This window comes from Macrobrachium nipponense, chromosome 41, assembly GCF_015104395.2.
Source record: "Macrobrachium nipponense isolate FS-2020 chromosome 41, ASM1510439v2, whole genome shotgun sequence".
Classification (NCBI taxonomy): Eukaryota; Metazoa; Arthropoda; class Malacostraca; order Decapoda; family Palaemonidae; genus Macrobrachium; species Macrobrachium nipponense.
In genome coordinates this window covers 35,991,175-36,012,172 of record NC_061102.1, presented here as the reverse complement: position 1 = coordinate 36,012,172, position 20,998 = coordinate 35,991,175, and the positions used below count along the sequence as shown (strand labels likewise).

Here is a 20,998-nt window from a genome sequence, read left to right as displayed (position 1 = left end):
AGGATCTTCATCCCGTTCTCTCTCTACTGGTGACAAACTCCTACTAGGAGAGGGGCTCATAGAGTGAACCGACTCTCTCTCACGTCTAAAAGAAGTCTCGCGTCTGCTTGACTTCTCGCACCTGAAAAGCTCCTCGCGTTTGGCTGGCGCCTCGCGCTTGTCTTGCGCCTCGCGCTTGTCTTGCGCCTCGCGCTTGTCTTGCGCCTCGCGCTTGGCTGGCGCTTCACGCTTGGCTGGAGCGTGTAGCCTGGCTGGCATCTCGCGCCTGGCTGACGTCTCGCGCTTGTCTGGCGTCTCACGCAATGTTGACTCCTCTCGCGCCTGGCTGTCGCCTCGCGCTTGGCTGAATCCTCGGCGCCTAACTGGCGCCTCGCGCCTGGCGCTTTCTTCACGCCTGAGCGTATCCTGATCTAGAGCAACTCGCTCGGATAGATCCTGACGTTTGTACGACTCTTCGCGCCTGGAAGACGTCCCATGTCTGGAGGACGCTTCACGTCTGGCTGGTGAAAGAAGACGAGACTTCTTAATAGGAAGTCTAGCGTCCTTCTTGCGAGGGGGATCCCTCGAAAGAACTCCAACCAAAGAGGCAATCTGCTCTTGAACTGCAAGCATATCCTCTTGGAAGCCACCCCAGCGTCCTCTTCAATAGAAGAAGCAGGAGAACTCGAAGAAGTGCGATCCTCAAATACTGTTCTAGGAGCGTCGAAACCACTTAGCCTTCTTGATAGAAGAAGAGCTTCCTCCGAGAAGCGTTCCGGGCTCGAGTCGAACGCGCGCTCTTTCCAATGCCTTTTCAGTGGCCTAGAAAGATCCGAGTCCTTCCACCCTCGTTTAGGTGAAGGAGAACCGGACGACGAGAAACAATCTCGTAGGACGCTTCTATTAGAGCGGTCCTGAGCAGACTGTAACGAAACAGAACCTGCTGAAGGGACGCCTGACCGTTGGGGATTCCCCACAACCTCCGTACGACTTTCGACTTTCCTACTCCTCTGGGTATGTGAGTTTGGAAGAGGTCTAGGCTGGGAGCATCGCAGGGACGTCAGACGCCCCCTCCACAAACACTGGGAACACTCACTTCACTTAGTAATTCACAATCACTAGCCTTACCTTGCATGGCCGCCATCTTTGTCTTCATTTTACGAAGAGTAGCCTTCAGATTGGCGATTTCAGAAGCCGAATCCGATGCAAAGCCTGTGAGGATTCAGATACATAGGGAGAATCATATTCATTAATAAAAGGAGAGTTAGACTCAGAAACGGCTCAATAGGCCTTGTACTCACACTCTTTTTGTGCAGCCCGTCTAATCCTATCCCTCTCTAACTTCTTCAGTAAGAAGTTAGAGTCTTCCATTCATTAGCATCCAACTTTTCACACTCAATACAGGTGTTAGCCAAAGAACAGTCAAACCCCCTACATTTACGACATAGAGTGTGAGGATCAACCGAAGCCTTCGGTATCCTCACCTTGCAGCCTACATTCACACACACTCTCACACTAACACTTGAATCAGACATTCTATTAGAAAAATCAAAAGCAAGTCCAAATCCAGTCCACAGTAGCGAATGCCAAAACAACGATCCAGTACGTCACCAAGAAATCCAATAAAGATGATCAATAAAGTCTTGAAAAGCGAATTCCAGTCAGGAGGTAGTAACAACAATGTTGATAACCACCGGCGACAGAGAAAATATGATAGAAAACGGGAATGGTTCCTAGTCCTGCCGCACGGGCAGGCAGGTAGATCACCTGACCTACCGGCAGCGAGTGGCGCGAAATTTGAATTTCTGTCGGGACGACGGAGTCTTAGCTATGTATATATCTGACAGGTAAGTTCATTGTATGAAATTATGTATTTTGTATAATAAAAAAAATAAAAAAATACACAACATAGCGGACGGTCCCCTTAATGGGGCGTGTCAATGCCATAAGGCCCCATTTATGGTACATATATGTATACATTAATATTTTTAAATATAATAATAATATAACTAAATTACAAAATTCATATGCGATAGATTTTAAAAAATACAATAATCTTTCCATTTCACTCTTTAAATAAGGACAAATCTCTCTCTCTCTCTCTCTCTCTCTCTCTCTCTCTCTCTCTCTCTCTGTGTGTGTGTGTGTGTTAGAGTTCGAAGTGTATGCATATATTTTTAAGGGTGTTACTACATTTTATGCTAAAAATGTTATTGTTATAATACAATTAAGTTTGTTCATACTTACCTGGCAGATATATATATAGCTGTATTCTCCGAAGTCCGACAGAATTTCAAAACTCGCGGCACACGCAGGTGGGCGGCCAAGGTGGTAGTACCCATTCCCGCCGCTGGGGAGGCGGATATCAGGAACCATTTCCCATTTCTATTCATATTTTTATCAGTGCCACTGTCTCCTGAGGGGAGGTGGGTGGGCACTTAAATTATATATATCTGCCAGGTAAGTATGAACAAACTTAATTGTATTATAACAATAACATTTTGTTCATGAAACTTACCTGACAGATATATATATAGCTGAATCCCACCTTCGGATGGTGGGAAGAGACAGAATAGGATTTGTAGGAAACTTAAATTAAGTAGATGATGTACACCTTAGTTCCTCACCTGTTAGCAAAGTAGACTCTGTGATTACTGTCACTTAAGCCTGCTTGTGCTTAATCAGAGTTGCCAGCCAGGTGGAGACCTGTAGTGCTGGTGCGCTCTGGATGCTCTGTCAACGGGGACGTGACCTCAATGTGACAAGAGCATAGAGCCATACATATGAGGGCAACGAAGCAACTGACCACCACCTGACCAACTATCCAAGACCCCCTGAACACTAAGCTAAGAGATGGGAGTCTTCACCAAAGACTCACCACAACCAAAAAACACAACAACTAAAAACTAACCTAAACCTAACTAAGGGATAGGGAGAGAGCTACCTTCAGCCCCCAGACTGTGTCTGCAGAAAACGTATGGCCCAAGAGAACAACAGTCCTCGTATATCGTTCTCACATCTCTTAAGTAGGTGTGAGGCGAATACTGAATTGCTCCTCCAAAAGGTGCGTCAAGGATGTCCTTGATCGACATGTTCCTTTGGAAGGCAAGCGAGGTTGCGACAGCTCTGACCTCGTGAGCTTTCACTCGCAAGAGGCTCAAATCGGTCTTCTGGAAAGACGAATGAGCCTCTTTAATGACGTCCCTCAGAAAGAAGAAACTCCAAAGCATTCTTGGGTTAATGGTATATCGGGCCGTTTAACCGAACACCACAGATTATCTGAGGGACCTCGTACCTCCTAGTCTGTGGGACATAAAACTTTAGAGCCCTGGACAGGGCACAGGGGCTCTCTCAGGTTCTTGGCCCACAAGGCTTGTCATACCCTTAATTTCAAAGCTCCTTGGCCAAGGGTTAGACGGGTTTTCATTCTTTGCTAAGAAAGTGGGACTCAAAGAGCAGACCGCATTGTCACCTTTGAAGCCCACTCGCTTACAAATGGCTTGAATTTCGCTAACTCTCTTCGCCGTCGCCAGAGCAGTTAGGAAAAGAGCCTTCTTCGTCAAGTTCCTAAGAGACGCTTCATGGAGAGGTTCGAAAGGACTCGACATCAACAGTCTAAGACTAAATCTAAGTTCCAAGAAGGAGGCCTCGCCTGAGGTATCTTGGACGTCTCAAATGATCTCAGGAGATCGTGAAGATCTCTGTTGTCAGACAGGTCTAGGCCTCTGTGTCGGAAGACTGCTGACAGCATACTCTTATATCCCTTGATGGTCGGGACCGCCAGCTTCTGCACATTCCTTAGGAATAGCAGGAAATCGGCTATCTGGCTCACAGAGGTAGTGGAAGAGGAAATTCCCTTCTTTCTACACCATGCCCTGAAGGAAGCCCACTTCGACTGGTAAACAGCTCTCGAGGAAGTCCTCCTTGCGTTGGCGATCGCCTTCGCAGCTGCTTTAGAAAAACCTCTCCCTCTGGCCAACTTTTCGATAGTCTGAACGCAGTCAGACCCAGAGCGGAGAGGTTTCGGTGATATCTTGCGAAGTGGGGCTGTCTGAGTAGATCTTTCCTCCCAGGGCAACGTCCTTGGAAAGTCTATGATGAAGGACATTACCTCCGTGAACCATTCCTTCGCGGGCCACATCGGGGCGATCAGGGTCAACCTCGTCCCCTCCGATGCCGCGAACTTCCTTACTACTTCCCCCATGATCTTGAATGGCGGGAAGGCATACAAGTCCAGGTTCGTCCAGTCCCAGAGCAGAGCGTCTATAGCGACTGCTCCCGGATCCAACACAGGGGAGCAATAAAGAGGCAACCTCTTCGTTCTCGACGTCCGCAAATAGGTCAACTAACGGACGCCCCACAGTCTCCAGAGCTCTCACAGAACGTCCTCGTGCAACGCCATTCGCGGAAGGATCCTGATCCGTCTCGCATCTGCCCACAGCAGAATCTCCCTCGCTAAATAAAATAGAGGACGGGAGTGTGTACCTCCCTGATTCTTTAGGTACTCAAGGGCGTGGTGTTGTCCCCGAGTTGACTTGGACCCATTTCTCTGCAACCTTTTGCTGGAAGAAATGTGCGCCAGAAAAAACCGCCGCTAGTTCCTTCACATTGATGTGCCCGGACACCTGTTCCCCCTCCAGGTGCCTGACACTTCCTCCCCTCCTAGTGTTGCTCCCCATCCCGACACCGGGCGTCGGAAACAAACACTAGTGTGCTCAGAAGCTTTAGGGACAACCCCTCTCGAAACTTCCGAGGATCTAACCACCATCTAGATGGTTCTTCACCGATTTGGTGATCAAAAAGGTGGACATCCAGATCCTCTCTGACTCTCCATTCGTCTGCTAAGAAAACTGGAGAGGTCTGAGGTGTAGTCTTCCCAGGGAAACAAACTTTTCCAGCGAGGAAATGGTCCCCAGCAGACCTCATCCACTCCCTCGCCGAGCAAGCTTCCTTCCCCAGGAAGGCCGAAACTCTCTCTAAGCCTTGCAGCCTGTCCTTCCTGGGACGGAAACGCTCGAAAAAGCCACTGAATCCATCTGAATCCCCAGATACGCGATGGGACTGTGTTGGGGTCAGATGCGACTTTTCGAAGTTGACCGAAGTCCCAGGGACCTCGCCAAGGCTAACGTGAAGTGAAGGTCCTTCAGACACCTTTCTTCTGACAATGCTCTGATAAGCCAATCGTCGAGGAGTACAGGGACCTCTTCTTATTCCTGCATAATTGTAACCATCTCGCTACGTTCTTCATGAGCATGGTAAATACCATCGGAGCCGTGCTTAAAACCGAAACAAAGGGCTCGGAATTGCCAAACTTTGTCCCTTAGCATAAACCTCAGAAACTTTCTTGAAAGAGGGTGGATAGGCACGTGAAAGTATGCGTCCTGTAGGTCCAAGGACACCATCCAGTCGCCCGGTCTTAAGGCTCCTAGAACCGACTGAGGTGTTTCCATCTTGAATTTTTTCTTTTTCTATGAAAAAGATTCAGGCTGCTTCCGTCCAAGACTGGACGCCACCCCGACGACTGCTTTGGTACCAGGAAAAGTCTGTTGTAATATCCTGGTGACCCCAGGTCTAAGACCTGCTCCACCGCTCTTTTCTTGATCATTTGATCTAAAAGATCTAAAAGAACCTGATGTTTCTCCCTTGATACGACGGGGAAAGATCTCTGGGAGTCGTAGATAGAGGAGGAGGGTCCACAAAAGGGATCTTGTACCCCTGTTCCACTATCTTGAGGGACCACGATCTGTATCTCTCTCTCTCACGCCCCCGCAAAGAACTTTAGCCTGGCTCCGACCGGCATCTGAAGGACTATCTTCTCATTAGAGGATTTAGGTTTGAGGAACCTCTTCCTCTTGCAAGCCCTCTCCCTCGAGAGCAGCCCTCGAGGGAGGAGCGCCACGAAAGGGTTTAACCTTCCTAGGAGGTCGTCCAAAAGACGACGTGGTAGGGACTGCGGGACGTCTTGAAGACTGGGCCAAGAGGTCCTGGGTAGCCTTCTTCTTGTAGCTCACTGCCAGGTCCTTTACCATAGCCTGGGGGAAGAGATGGCTCGAAAGAGGTGCAAAGAGAAGCTACGCTTTCTGCGATGAAGAAACAGACATAGCTGTAAAATTTGCAGAAAAGCGCTCTCTTCTTGAGAAAAGCAGTGCCGAAATGAGACACTAACTCTTCCGAACCATCCCTGACGGCCTTGTCCATGCAAGATAACACATTGGACAGCTCCCCCAGACTCAAAGAGTCAGGACTCCTAGATTGAAGATCCAGGACTCCCAGGCACCAGTCTAGAAAGTGAAAGACTTCCAGAGTCCTAACAGACCTTTCATGTGATGGTCAATCTCCGTTGGTGTCCACGAAATCTTAGCGGTCGATAAAAGAGATCTCTCTGTGCATCGACCAGACTAGCAAAGTCCCCTTGGGAAGACGACGGGATCTTAACTCCTACTTCACCTTTGGTCTCATACCAAATGCCGCCTTTCCCACTGAGTCTTGAAGGCGGAAGGGCGAAAGTCGACTTGCCCTGATCCTTCCGACGTTCCATCCAATCCTGCAACTTCTTGAACGCTCTCTTAGTGGACAAGGAAGTTTTCATCTCCACAAACTCCGGACCTTGCACGACTTCGATGACGAAAACTGAGAGGGTGGAGACTTGGGAGCTGCAGCTGGAACTTCTCACCCAAAAGGAAGTTGCGTAACAGTCGAACCAGCACCTTGTAGTCGGATACCCGACGAAACTTGAACGGCTTTGTCCTCCTCAACTGAGTCCGCCCCGACTACTAAGCTCTCCTTCCTCCCGAAGAGGCAAAGGAGATTGAACCTCTGGAGAGGGCGTGCGCCCAACGGGTCTAGCCTTCAACAAAGGCTTTCGAGGATGACTAATATCAGCCTCTTCAAAGCGACCGACCTTCTGTCGATCCTTAGAGCTCGAACCACGAAGAGCGTCTTGACCGCGCTGCGCGTCAAGAGAGGCTACTCTTACTCGCTCTCGAGGAGCGTCCTTACGCTTTCCGCTCAAGCGTCCAGCTTTCGCTTTCAAAGCGTCCCTTCTGGGCGCTCTCGAAAGCCTTCTCAACAGGCAAAGCGTCAAGCAAAACATCCCGACGAGTGTCTTCAAAAGCGTCCTGCCGAGCGTCTTCAAAAGCGTCCTCCAAGGCGTCCTGCCGAGCGTCCTTAAAGGCGTCATGACGCGCGGGCTGATCAGGACGTCGAGAGGGAAGAAAAGCGTCCTGTCCACGAGACTTCCTACCCGCATAACGAGAACAAGGAAGCTCCGAAGGAGAAGCAAGCGGAGACAGAGACGAACGAAGAGACGGAGAAGGGGACTGCCTCGTCCTCTTGACAGGCAGTCTAGCGTCCTTCCTACGTTTAGGCTCAACTGCTGCTGGGCGAGTCTTCTGAGCCATTAAGGCCGACAATTGGTCTTGAAGAGACACAAGAATACTCTTCGTTGGCGAAGAAACGAGAGGAGGTGAAGGGCTGCGCCTGCGAGAAGGCGAGGGGACGCCTCCTTCCTTCTCACAGGTACAGCAACCTGCCTCTCCGAGGCGCGAGAGAAGCGCTTCTCAGCGTCGTCCTCGGACGACGTCCTACCTCTCTTCTGTGGAGGAAACGCGTCATACGACGCAGGCGAAGACCGCAACGATAGCGGAGAGAGGGGACGTAAAGCGTCCTCCCTAGGAAAAGTCCTTTTCAACGGTTTACGACGAGTCTCTCCGAGCGCTCCACCCCTTGCGCGGGGAGGGCGCCTCGGCGGACGAAAAAACAGTACTTAAAGGATGCGAGCCTGAGCACGCTCCTTGGCAGCCTGGGAACTAGCAACAGGTCCTGCCGAAGGGACGCCAGATCGGTGGGGAGCCCCCGTAACCCTCTTGCGGCTTTCGACTGCCCACTAGCCCACTCCCTGAGTCCTGGGAGTCCGACAGAGGTCTAGACCTAGAGGCATTATGGGCCGATCTGACGCCCCCTCCACAACACTAGGGGCACGATCACACACTTTACTTGAGCCGTTTTCTAGGGCCAACACTTTGGACTTTAGAGTGCGTAACGACTCTAGAATCAGAGAAAGGGCATTACCTTCTCCAGACACAGAACTAGGGCCCTCAGGCAACAACACAGGATTAGGTGAAGTAAATTCTACTGGTGTTAAAATAGGAGAAATGTTACTTCCCTTACCTTTCGTAGAACCGCTCTTGGAGGAAGACCTCCTGATCCTATCGCGCTCCAACTTACGCCGATAGGACTCATACACCTTCCATCCATCATCAGTCAAACTTTTGCATTCATGCAACGATCATCCACAAACAAAACATGCCCCCTACACCCCATACATACTGTGTGGGGGTCTACCGATGATTTCGGTAGCCTCACCTTGCAATCACTCCTCACACACACTCTGAAGCTCACTGAACTTGATCCCGACATCACGTTCACAGAAAAGCCAATCCAAAATCAAAAAACAGTCCACTATCGCGTATGCCAATCCAACAATCCAGAGTCAAAACCAAAAAAGTCAATCCAGATACTTAGAACGAGTCAAATCCAAAAATCTGGGCGTGGTTGGTCTGTAAACAGGTGTTTACCGACCGGCGACAGAAAAAATATGAATAGAAAATGGGAATGGTTCCTGATATCCGCCTCCCAGCGGTGGGAATGGGTACTACCAACTGGCCGCCCACTGCGTGTGCCGCGAGTTTTGAAATTCTGTCGGACTTCGGAGAATACAGCTATATATATATCTGTCAGGTAAGTTTCATGAACAAATAATAATTTACAATGCTAATTTTCAAATAATATTAAGTTTAATGAGATTAAACAAAAAATGAAATTTTCATTATTAAAATGAAGTTTTATTGTATACTTACCGAACAATTATAGAGCCGTGATTTCCACGAGCGGCAGGATACTAAATTCAAATTTAGCGCGTCGGCGTCGCCAACACTGGTGGTGATGACGTCATCTCCCTCCACTCGCGGGAGAACCAGGTACAACTGCCCAGGTGAATCCAATTCTTTCTGCCCGTCCGTCCACCTAAGGGGAGGAGGGTGGTATAATCATAATTGTTCGGTAAGTATACAATAAACTTCATTTTAATAATGAAAATTTCATTTTTATTGTAGTGTCTTACCGAACAATTATAGAGCTGATTACACATTTATGGGAAGGTGGGATTCAGTGGACCACTAGTATTTTTAAATGGTTACATTTATTGCAATACCAGTAAACACTCAAGGTGTCTGTTGTACCTTACTTGTAAGAGAGCTACAGCAGACTGTTACTGCCTCTGGTCGGTGCTCTTCTTACTATTGTAGAGGAATTGGAATTTGCCCAAAGTTAGCCTCTACAGGAGTGGAATCCTTCGTAGTTCAAGCGAGTCAAGGCTGACTGACGGAGGATAGTAACAACAAAGATTGCCCTTGCCCTGGGCTAAGACCAGAAACTTCAATCATACAAAACATTTGTCACCAACACCAGATTTAAAAACATATATACCCAACCATTGTAAAATCTGACCTAACAGACTGGTGAGTATCCCAGGTACTCAGTACCCCCAGATTCCCTTGAACTCGACAAACCTATTCAAGTGAAAAGTTAGCATAGAGGTGACGACCCCTGTGCCGTTTCTCCCAACACCATGCCAGAAACCGCCACCGGACCTAACGTTTTACAATTCTCGAAAACCGTTTCTATCTCTTTGAGATAATGACTCGCAAAAACCGAATTCGATCTCCAGAACGTGCTCTGAAGAATCGAAGCTAAAGATAACTTCTTTCTGAATGCTTAAAGAAGTTGCCACTGCTCTAACCTCGTGAGCTTTAACTCTCAGAACGGAAAGATTGTCGTTCTCGGACTGCGAGTGAGCTTCCCCTGATAAGCTCTCTAATAAAGAACGATATAACATTCTTAGAAAGAGAACGAGAGGGATTTTGAACCGAGGTCCAGAGCTTAGAAGATTGTCCTCTGATACCCTTAGTGGCAAACAGATACTGCTTAATAGCCCTGACTGGACATAAGAGCCTTTCTTTCCTCCTCATGTCCAACCAAATCAGATAAGTTCCTTACCACAAAAACTCCTCGGCCAAGGATTAGAAGGATTCTCATTTTTTGGCTAGAAAGGTCAAAGATACCGAAAATACAGCATTGCCTTGAGAGAAACCGACTCTTTTGTCTATAGCGTGCAAGTTCGCTGGACGTAACCTTGCTTAGCAAGAACTAGTGCAATAAGAAAGAGTGCCTTCTTAGTCAAGTTCCTGAGTGAAGCCGACTTCAAAGGCTCAAACGGTGGCCCCATGAGGAACTTAAGCACCACATCTAAGTTTCCAAGCCCACTGTATCTTGCGGGAGCTTAGTGGTTTCGAAAGACCTAATGAGGTCCGACAGATCTGAATTGGAGGAAATATCCAAACCTCGATGTCGAAAAAAACCGAAGAGGGGAGCCCCATGGCTCTATATCCTCTGATCGTCGAAGGGAACCAGTTTTCTTAGAGTTTCTAAGAAATAGAAGCAAACAAAAAAAAAAAAAAAAAAAAATTGTTCCCCTGGCCCCCCTATTTCTGTTAAAGAGGTACCGCAGAAAGTTAGAGACTTTAGCACTTCTACACCACTCTCTGAAGATTCTCCACTTCCCTTGATAGAGTTTGTTAGAAGACTCTCTCCTACAACGAGCGATAGCCTTCTGCAGCTCTCTTGAAAATCCTTTCGCTCTGACAAGATTCCGGACAGTCTGAACCCTGTCAGAGCTAGAGCGGACAAGTTTTGGTGGAACCTCTTGAAGTGAGGTTGTTTGAGAAGCCACTTCTCTGGAGGAAGAAGTCTGGGAGTCTACTAACAACTGGAGAAGGTCCGGGAACCACTCTTTCCTGGGCCAAAAGGGAGCGATTAACGTTAGCGTTACATTGCTGTGCGACATGAACTTGTTCAGCACCTCTCTATTAGACCGAACGGAGGGAATGCATAAGCTTCCAGACCCGACCAATCCAACAGCATTGCGTCCACCGACCAAGCTAGAGGATACTGGGTACTGGAGAACCAAAAGAGAGGAAGACGGTTGTGTTCCTCGATGTCGCGAACAGGTCTATTGACGGTCGTCCCCAAAGGCGCCAAAGTTTCTGACAAATCTTGTTGTCCAAAGTCCACTCCAGAGGTAACACTTGCTGTTGACCGACTTAACTCGTCCGCCAGGACGTTCATCTTTCCCGGAACAAATCTCGGGACTAGCTGAACCTTCGCTTCGTTTGACCACAGGAGGAGATCCTTGGCTACTTCGTACAGAGAGAAAGACTGAGTCCCCCCCTGTTTCCGCACGTACGAGAGAGCCGTGGAGTTGTCGGAATGCACTGCCACTACTCGGCCTCGGCCTTCTACTAAGCTCCGAAACTGTCTGAGCCCATAAGAAAATTGCTAACAGTCTTTACATTTATGTGGAACTTCTTCTCCTTCTCCGACCAAGCTCCTGAAGTCCGTTGATTTCCCAGTAGGGCTCCCCAACCTGTGTCCGATGCGTCGGAAAAGAACTGTAGGTTCGGGAGGATGGGTCGTAGATCTAACCCTTCTTCCAACCTTGCTCGAGAGAGCCACCACCTTAGGTCCTCTTTTATTTGATCTGTGACAGGAAAGGTAATCGAGTCTGGTTGTGTCTTCCTGCACCAAGAGGCTCTCAGGAAAAACTGCAGAGGTCTCATGTGCAGTCTTCCCAACGTCACAAATTTCTCCACTGACGTCAATTTGCCCAGGAGCCTCATCCACTGATTGGCAGAACTTACCTTTTTGTCCAAGAACTCCTGAACTGTCTCCAGACAGCCTTGAACCCTCTCGGGGACAGAAAAGCCCGAAAAACTTGAGCATTCAGAATCATCCCCAAATAAAGGATGCTCTGAGATGGAACCAACTGGGACGTTCTGTTTGTTGACCAGAAATTCCTAACTTTCTGGCAAGATCCAGAGTTGTTCCAAGGTCCTTCATGCACCGACTCTCTGATTCCGACCGGAGAAGCCAATCGTCCAGATAGAGGGAGATTCTTACTCCTAATGTGTAGCCAGCTTCCTATCGGGGCGGATAGAACCCTGGTGAAAACTTGAGGAGCGGTCGCTAGTCCGAAGCAAAGCGCCCGAAACTGAAACACCTTGCCTTCGACATGAACCTCAGGTACTTCCGAGATTCGCGATGTATCGGAATGTGAAAATAAGCGTCTTGCATGTCAGAGAGACCATCCAATCCCCTGTCTGATGGACTCCAGAACCGACCTAGTGGTCTCCATATGAAAGTTTTGTTTTCTGGACATGCAAGTTCAGGGCGCTCACATCCAAAACCGGCCTCCAGCCCCCTGATGACTTGGGAACTACAAAAAGGGCGATTGTAAAAGCCTGGAGGAAAATCCCCTTCTATCTGTTCTATCGCTTCTTTGAGAACAAGCGCTTCCACTTCTGCGGCTAGCGCCAGAAATTTGTCTGAGCCCGGAGAGTATGCCTGGAATGGAATTGGCACAGGTGAGGAGCGGGAGGGGAGGTGAAACGAGAGGAATACGATAGCCGAACTTGATACTTGCACTACCCAGGCTTCTGCTCCTCTGTTTTTGTTTTCCCATTCCTCCCACAGAGCCAGCCTGGCTCCCACTGGTGCATGAAGAACCGAGCTTTCATTTGGAAGGTTTGTTAGTTAACCTTGGCCGAGGCCTTAGACTGAGGTCGCAAATTCGATTCGGCCGAAACAAGAAGCGCTTGGGTTTTTCTCCCTCGAAAAGGCGCTTGGGCCAGAGGAGAAACCGAAGGAACAGTCTCCCACAGGAGCTTTAGGTCTCTTAGTAGACTGGTGCCAGTAAATCCGAAGTAGATTTCTTATCTAGCGCAGACGAATTGCAACACTACAATCGTCTGGAAAGAGGTTATCTTTCACAAAAGGAGCAAACAAGAGAGCAGACTTCTGTTGGGACGTAACCCTTTTAGAAGCAAAGGAGCACCAAAGTTGCCTTTTCTTAAGGGTACCAAAGGCGATGAGCGAAGCTAACTCATCACATCCATCCCTAATGGATTTGTCCGCACAGGACAGAACACCAATCCAATCCTCCGCTAACTCCCTGGGAAAGAGAAGGACAGTCTTCGATCTTGGCCGCTAAAGCGCCAATAGTCCAATCAAGGAAAGCTAAAGACTTCAAAAGTTAAATTGATTCTTTACAACGTGGTCCAACTCAGGCGCTGTAAAGAAAACTTTCGCTGCGGCGAAAGCAGATCTTAGAGGAGTCGATTAAACTGGAGAAGTCTCCCTGGGAGGAGGCAGAAACAAAAAACTCCCAGAGAAGGAGCTTCCCCAGTTACATAAAACCTATACCTCTTACGAAGCAACTTAGAGGGAGGGTAAGCAAAAAGAGCCCTTCCCTAAGTCTCTTTTCATAGACATCCATTTCTCCGTCTCTTTCAACGAATGTCTAACCGCTTTAGATAGAAACAGTTTTGGGAGGAGAGGGGTCTGAAGTTTTCCTCCTCATCAAAAAAGTCGAAGTTGGGGTAGCGCGGAGCCGCTTTCTCAAAATAATCTGGATAAGATACCAGAAGAAATCTAAGGAAGACGTGAATAACACGAGAGGTGATGTGAATCCCTCCTCCTCTACTTCTTCTTCATTCTCCGATACCGCCGAAGAAGTAGACGGAATTACACAACCGGATTCTTGAGGTTTCGAACCACCCTTGGACTCATTCATCCAGTTGGTTAACATCTCTAACTGCTTGCGCAAAGGCGCCAGAGACGAATCAAAAACAGTTAAACGTAGGTTTGGAAGAGCCTAAATGTTCAGCAGGAGGCGGTAAAAAAAAACTACTTGCGCCTCGCTCGGAGCCGCCGAAATTCGAGGGCGAAACAGGCGCATCAGGCGTAACAGACGAAAAAGCGCCTAAAGAAACACCCTTAGAACTGCTAGCTACAGCGCTAAAACCACAATCTCTACTAGTAGATGGAGCCGAAAAAGGCACAGATTGAGGCGACGAACGAGCCGCTAACGGCCGCGGCGCAACCCTACTCTCAGGCTCCTTATACCGCTTGACTGGAGGAGGCGAAGAATCGGCGCCTGAACGCCTCTTTAAGGGACGCGAAACGGGCGAATCTCGCCAAGAGCGCCGCGCGACCGGAGACGAATCGCTTGAATCATTCGAAAGGCGTCTGACCGCAAACACCTTTCCAACGCTTAAAACCGAGCCCTGTGAGGCGCAACAGGCTCAACAAGAGAGGCGCCTGTCTGTGGGCAAATCCCGATCGACTCCCTTGGACTTCCGGTATGTCTTCTCCCGGTGCGGGGAGCTGGACAGTGACCTTTGTCTAGGAGACGTGTCAGGACAGACAGACGCACCCTCAACTACACTCTTACCTGAGGTCGCTTTCTCCAAAAACGTCTTAACTGAATTACCAAGTTGCAAACCGTATTCGCTAGTACCGAAATTTCTGATCTAACCTCGATTCCAGACTGGCAATGGTGTCGGAAGAAACTACACGGGAAGCCGGAGAAGTGGGATTAGTAGGAGGAATAGGAGGTGTAGTTAAAGGAGACATAACAATTTGAGGAGAAACAGAAGGAACAGATGCATCGCAAAGACGAAGCAGAGCTAAGTCTACTTTCCCTAAGCGCTGCTTTTTAATTCTCGTCTTAGCTAATTTCTCCGAGTATGAACTAAAAAACTTCCATTGAGAATCAGTCCAATCACTACACTCGTTACATGTTCGATCTGCTGAACAAACCTGTCCCCTACACTTAACACATTTAGTGTGAGAATCATATTCTAACTTGGATAATCTAGTTTTAACATCCTGAGATGCAAAAAACCTAACTCCCGACGGACTAGAATCCGACATGGCAACGCCTAAATAAAAAGCAAAATAACAACAACGCCAAAAAAGAGTACTTCACCAATTCCGAAGATCAATTCCACCAGAAAAAAAGCGAAGCAAAGTCATCCAACCGCACCGACCACCGATGTTCACCGGACGCCGGCAGGAAAAGAATTGGATTCACCTGGGCAGTTGTACCTGGTTCTCCCGCGAGTGGAGGGAGATGACGTCATCACCACCAGTGTTGGCGACGCCGACGCGCTAAATTTGAATTTAGTTATCCTGCCGCTCGTGGAAATCACGGCTCTATAATTGTTCGGTAAGACACTACAATAAAACAATAAAATTTATGCGTGTGTGTGTGTGTGTGTGTGTGTTGTGTAAAATGTTTCAGATGATTTTGAAATTATATTAGTAATATAATCTCAAAGATTAATCCAGTAATAGGATAGTAATTTAAGGTATATACTTGAAGTAGGATGTTATTTAAGGTACCTACTTTCTAGATAGGCAGTTATAGGCATTTTTAGAGGGTGTTCTAAGTATTTGTGTGTGGGGGGGGGGAGGTTCCACTGTATTGGCATCTGTGCTTGATCACAGGGTATGTGGGAGCTCCCACAATGCCTTGGGCATCCCATGAATGCATCAGTTACTCTTCCAATCCAGTTTTGACTGTCAGAGGGATGGTTCAAGGTGGGCCTTTATTGAGTTAAAACCTCCGGTTTGTTAGCTATGAAAAATACAAATTGATTAAAAATGACACATTTCTAAGACAATTTGTATTTTTCACAGATACAAACCTGAGGTCTTAACAATAGGATAATTTTCTAATGCCTAGCTGGATCCGGTTAAATCGCAGATGAAAAGCAAGGAATCTTGTGAGATCTGGCAACGCATGTGTATGTCGGGTGAAAACTGGTCAAGGACCATGCACCCTCGCTACTGCGTTCAGTCTTTCCCAACTCAGATGTCTTTAAGAAGACAGAGGGGTAGCTACAGGTGGGCAGTAGACCTCAGGTTTGTAGCTACAAAAAATACAAATTGTCTTAGGAAATTTGTCATTTGTTCATACACGAACAACCCTTCGGTCTTAACAATAGGATAAACTTATTCTTGGAGGGAGGTACAGACATCCTAAGCCAGCCCCAAGTCCTGCTCCAGAAGAAATGTCTTCCAGAGAGGGACTGATGTCCATGAGAAGCTAGATACAGTGATATCCAACAATTCAGCCACTGGGTTACGTACAATAATATATGGGGCAAATCATTGCATAGGGAACTAAAGAGAAACTTTGACTGTCCAATAACAAACTAATGTGCCAGGGTTCGTTACTACTCCTTACTCCCCCTTGCTAAGGAGCAGAGCATATGCTACTGAATAGAGGGTTGGTTAATTGCATACCAAGCACCAAACTATCAGCATGACTACCTTACTCACCTGTATCAGACCAGTCCAGCGAATGATATGTGTATTCCTCAACCCACCCGAAGGAAGAAGGAAAGGTGCAAGAGAAAGAAAGAGACCACCCAACTCACTCATTCTCTCATCCACATAATCATTTTAGGTAAGAGACAAATGTGTCCTGCTAGGGGCAACGATGAGTTACGCAATCTGTTGGGCAGCCACCACAGGACCCAGGGAAAACGTGTCCATAGATCTGTAGGCAACCTCTTTAAGATAGAAAGAGGTGAACATGGACTGGTGTAACCAAGTACCAGCGCTTCAGCACTCTATGAACAGCCAAGTTCTTCTTGAAAGCCAGAGACTAATACCCCTAACGTCATGTGCTCTAGCCTGCACAGACGTGGCGGCGGAATCACAAAGAGTCAAATATGCCTGTCTGATGGCTTTCCGTATCCAAAAAGAGATTGTATTCTTGGACACCTCTTTCTTCGTATGCCCCATGCTAACAAAAAGCCTATGACGACCTGGCCTAAGGTACCGTGTCCTTTTAAGGTAGCAACACAGAGCCCCTGACAGGACATAGCAAAAGTTCTTGCGAATCACCGCCCACAAAGTCATCCAGTGATGGAATGGAAAAGGAGAACCTATCATCATGCACCGAGGGATTCTGGGTCTTAGCCACGAATTCCGGGACAAATTTGAAGGACACTGACCCCCAACCCCTGGTGTGCTTCACATCATAGCTCAGGCCGGGCAGCTCCCCCACTCACTTCGAAGACACCAAGGCCAGGAGGAAAACCGTTTTGAGTGTCAAGTTCCTGTCTGACAAATGACACAAAGGCTTATAAGCAGCTTTAGTGAAACTTCTCAAGACCAGGGAAACACCCCATGTCAGGGGCTTGAGCTCTCTGGGAGAACACGACTGCTCAAACCCCTTAACTAGCAGAGAAAGTTCCCAGGATGAGATGTTGATACCTGTAAGACGTAACACTAAACTCAGGGCCGCCCTATAGCCTCTAATGGTGGAAACAGACAAACCTTTCTCATCTCTGAGGAAAGTCAAAAAGTCTGCTATTTGCTGAATAGAGGTTGCGAGTGAAGAAAAACCCCTTTTACAACACCAATCACAGTAAATCGCCCATTTGCCTTGGTAAACTGCAGAGGTCAACCTTCTGAGACTGCTGGACATATGCCCTGCTGTCCTCTGAGAAAAGCCTCTTGCTTGGAGGAGATACTTGATTCTGCTGACTGGTGGAACCTTTCTATGTGTGGCTGACAAAGAAGATGCTGCCAGGGGGGAATCTCCTTCAGTACCTCCGACAACAAAGACAGCAGATCTGGAAACCATTCTGCCTGAGGCCACAGAGGGGCTGCCAAAGTCATCCTGAGACTGCAAACTCATCAGCCTGTTCAGGACTTGAGGGATCAAACAAAACGGAGGAAAGGCATACACCTCCAGGTTGTCCCAGGGATGTTGGAACACGTCCTCCACTAACGCCAGAGGATCCAGGACCACAATCCATCAAATGGGTCTCCCTGAAACCTAGAAGAGCTTGTCTGCTACTACCTGATGAAGAGACCATTCTGTGCCTAGGATCTGATCCTGATGACTGAGCTTGTCTGCGACCGCATTCCTTTTGCCTGAGATATACCTGGCTGAGAGCTCTACCGAATTGCTGACTGCCCATTGGTGAACCTCGACTGCCACGGCATGAAGTTGACGTGAAACCAGGCCCCCCTGCTTGTTCACATATGCGACCGCCGTGGTGCTGTCCAACATAAGAACAACAGAATGACCCTCTACTTTCTCCCAAAATTCCTTCAGACCTAGAAAGGCTGCCTTTAACTCGAAGACATTGACATGCTACTGTTTGTCCTCCAAACTCCAAATGCCCAAAGTAGTGAGGCCGCCTAAATGAGCACCCCAACCTGCAAGGGAGGCGTCTGAAAACAGAAGGAAGTCTGGGGGAAGAGAACGCAGAGGAACACCCTTCAAGAGATTCCAGTCGTCCAACCACCAACAAAGGTCTTCTCTTACCTCCAGAAACAGAGGAACCCTTATTAGGGGCAAGTCCCCCGCCGGACACCAGAATTCCCTCAGTCTCCATTGCAGAGACCGAAGATGAAGTCGCCCATGAGGGAACAGCTTCTCCCAAGAAGACAAAATTCCCAGAATAACCTGCTACTGATGAGCTAACTGATGTGGTTGCGATAGGAAGTCGTGCGCCACCATAGACTTACTCATGGGAGGTAAGTATCCTTAACTAACAGGGAGTTTGTCACCTTTAGTCCATTTCGCAATAAAAAATATTCTTGGACAATCGACTACAACCTCAGAACCTCTGATATATGAGAATCTATCGGTTCATCTCTGGGTGTTTCATACAGTAACATAGTTCATTGGATTTGTGGAAGATGGAGAGCCATCTGTTCTCATAACAAACCTACGTATCCTATTATATGGATTTGTTATCACCCTACTTCCTCCTTGCTACAGAGAGGGGTGTTTTGCTACTGAAGAGTATCTTATGCCATTGATTACCTTAACAGCATGGCTCTCACTCACCTGTGTCTAGTCCATTCCAGCGTACGATGATATTCTTCCTCTTACTGCCCATAGGTAAAGAAGTAGATAGAAAACATAGGAAAGAAAAGAGACCAGTCATCTCATTCATTATACTTTCATACCTTCATCTTTGACTTGATACAAACTGACCTGCCAGGGGTACTGGATGAGCTACACCACTTGTTGAGCAGCCACCACTGGACCCAAGGAAAAAGTGTCCAAGGCTCTATGGGCAACATCCTTTAAATAAAAGGAAGTGAACATTGTTTGACGAAGCCAAACACCAGCTTTCAAATCCTCTCAACAGATATATTTTTCTTGACTGCTAAAGAAGAGCTCAGGCCCCAGATGTCATGAGGTCTAGCTCCCACAAAAATGATAATTTTATAATAAAATAATGCTTTGCTTATACTTACCAAGCTCGTATTTCTAAGTACCGGTAGCTAAAATTTGAAAATCGCGGCAGGGATTCTTTTGTTTTGGTGTGGGTCGGTACCCCACCCACTACCGGGGGAATAGGTAAATAACTCTGCAAAGAAGCTCAATTTTATTTATGCCTTTTCATCCACGAGAGGGGAGGAGGGTGGACTCCCATTCTGTAATTACTTGGTAAGTATAAACAAAACATTATTTTACTATAAAAATATAATTTTTGTTTAAGTAACTTACCAAGTCATTACATAGCCGATACCCACATCGTTAGGAGGTGGGATTCATGGATGAACAACTATTGCATTTATAATTGATAAAAGCATGCAAATAGAAAAATCTTGTCAGCATTAAGATAATGCTTGTTGTTTCCTTACCTGTTAAGAGCTATAGCAGACAAAACTGCCTCTGGCGCAGCTACTCTCAACTTAGTAGAGGTGTGGTGTTAGACCAGGGTCACCTACTGCATAGCGGGGGCCTTACAGCGAGGAATTCACCCAGCACTAGTAAAGCACTGACATTACCCTGCCCTGGGCACAGTACCATAAACAACAACAAAAAGCCAGAATACCGACAGACTAATTACACCAAATATTAAAAACCAACACCCTACCAACAATTCTGGAAGTCAAAACCAGTTTTCAAGGCGAAGAGTAAGGTAGAAAGGAATGCTTCCTATGCTTCTCCCATTACCATGCCAGCTACTGCAAACGGACCCAAGGTACTGCAATCCTTAAAAATCGTTTCTACTTCTTTAAGATAATGATTTGCAAAGACTGACTTACATTTCCGGTATGTGGGCTGGAGAATGGAAGCTAATGAAAGATTATAACTGAGGGCCAGCGATGTCACCACTGCTCTAATTACATGAGCCTTTACCTCCACCGTTAACTGAAAATGGGCATCCCGAATGAGGTCTCTAAGAAAGAAGGAAATGGCGTTCTTAGAGAGAAAATGTGAGTGGTCCTTAAAAGACCACCACAAGCTATTGGAAAGTCCTCTAATATTTTCAGTCCTGTGCATGTAAAACTTCAGAGCTCTCACCAGACAGAGAGTCCTCTCTTCATCCTCCACTCCTACTACAATGGACAAGTTCTTCATTGTAAAAGGTTTCGTAGGATTTTCGTTCTTAGCAAGGAAGCTTAAAGTAAATGAGACTAAAGCATCTCCATTTGAGAAACCAACCCTTTTATCTAGGGCTTGAATTTTCCTCACTCTTCTGGCAGAGGCATAAAGCAATCAGGAAGAGTGTCTTTCTAGTTGAATTCCTGAGTGAGGCAGAAGCTAGAAGTTCAAAAGGAAGACCAGACAGCGATTTGAGGATTACGTCTAAATTCCATGATACCTGCTGAGTGTCCTTACCTTTGCAGGTATCAAAGACTTAATAAAGTCTGATGAGTCTTGATTTGAAGACAAATCCAATCCTCTGTGCCTACGTATATCCTCTGACTGTAGAAGAAGACAATCCTCTAGACGTCCTTAGGTACAAAAGAAAATCGGCGTTCTCTATCACAGATGATCGAGAATAAGAGACTTGATTTCTTCTGCACCAAGCTCGGAAAATGTTCCACTTGTACTGGTGGACATTGAAGGACGACTTTCTTCTACATTTCGAGATCATCTCTGCAGTCGCTCTCGAAAAACCCTTTGCTCTGAGGAGTTGGACAACAGTTTGAATCCTGTCATAGCCAGAGTAGATAGTCCTGGTAGAACCTTGGCATGTGTGGTTGTCAGAGCAGTTTTCGTCTTTGGGGGAGTAACCTGGGAAAATCTGCTAACAGACTTACTATATCCGGAAACAATTCCCAGAGAGGC

General features: G+C 47.3%; 1 protein-coding gene across 1 annotated transcript in view; it reads right to left on the bottom strand.

Moving 5' to 3' along the window:
- Positions 1-20,998, bottom strand: part of LOC135212824 (uncharacterized) — a 102,857-nt gene that overhangs the window by 80,864 nt on the left and 995 nt on the right. The gene's annotated exons all lie outside the window — the stretch shown is intronic.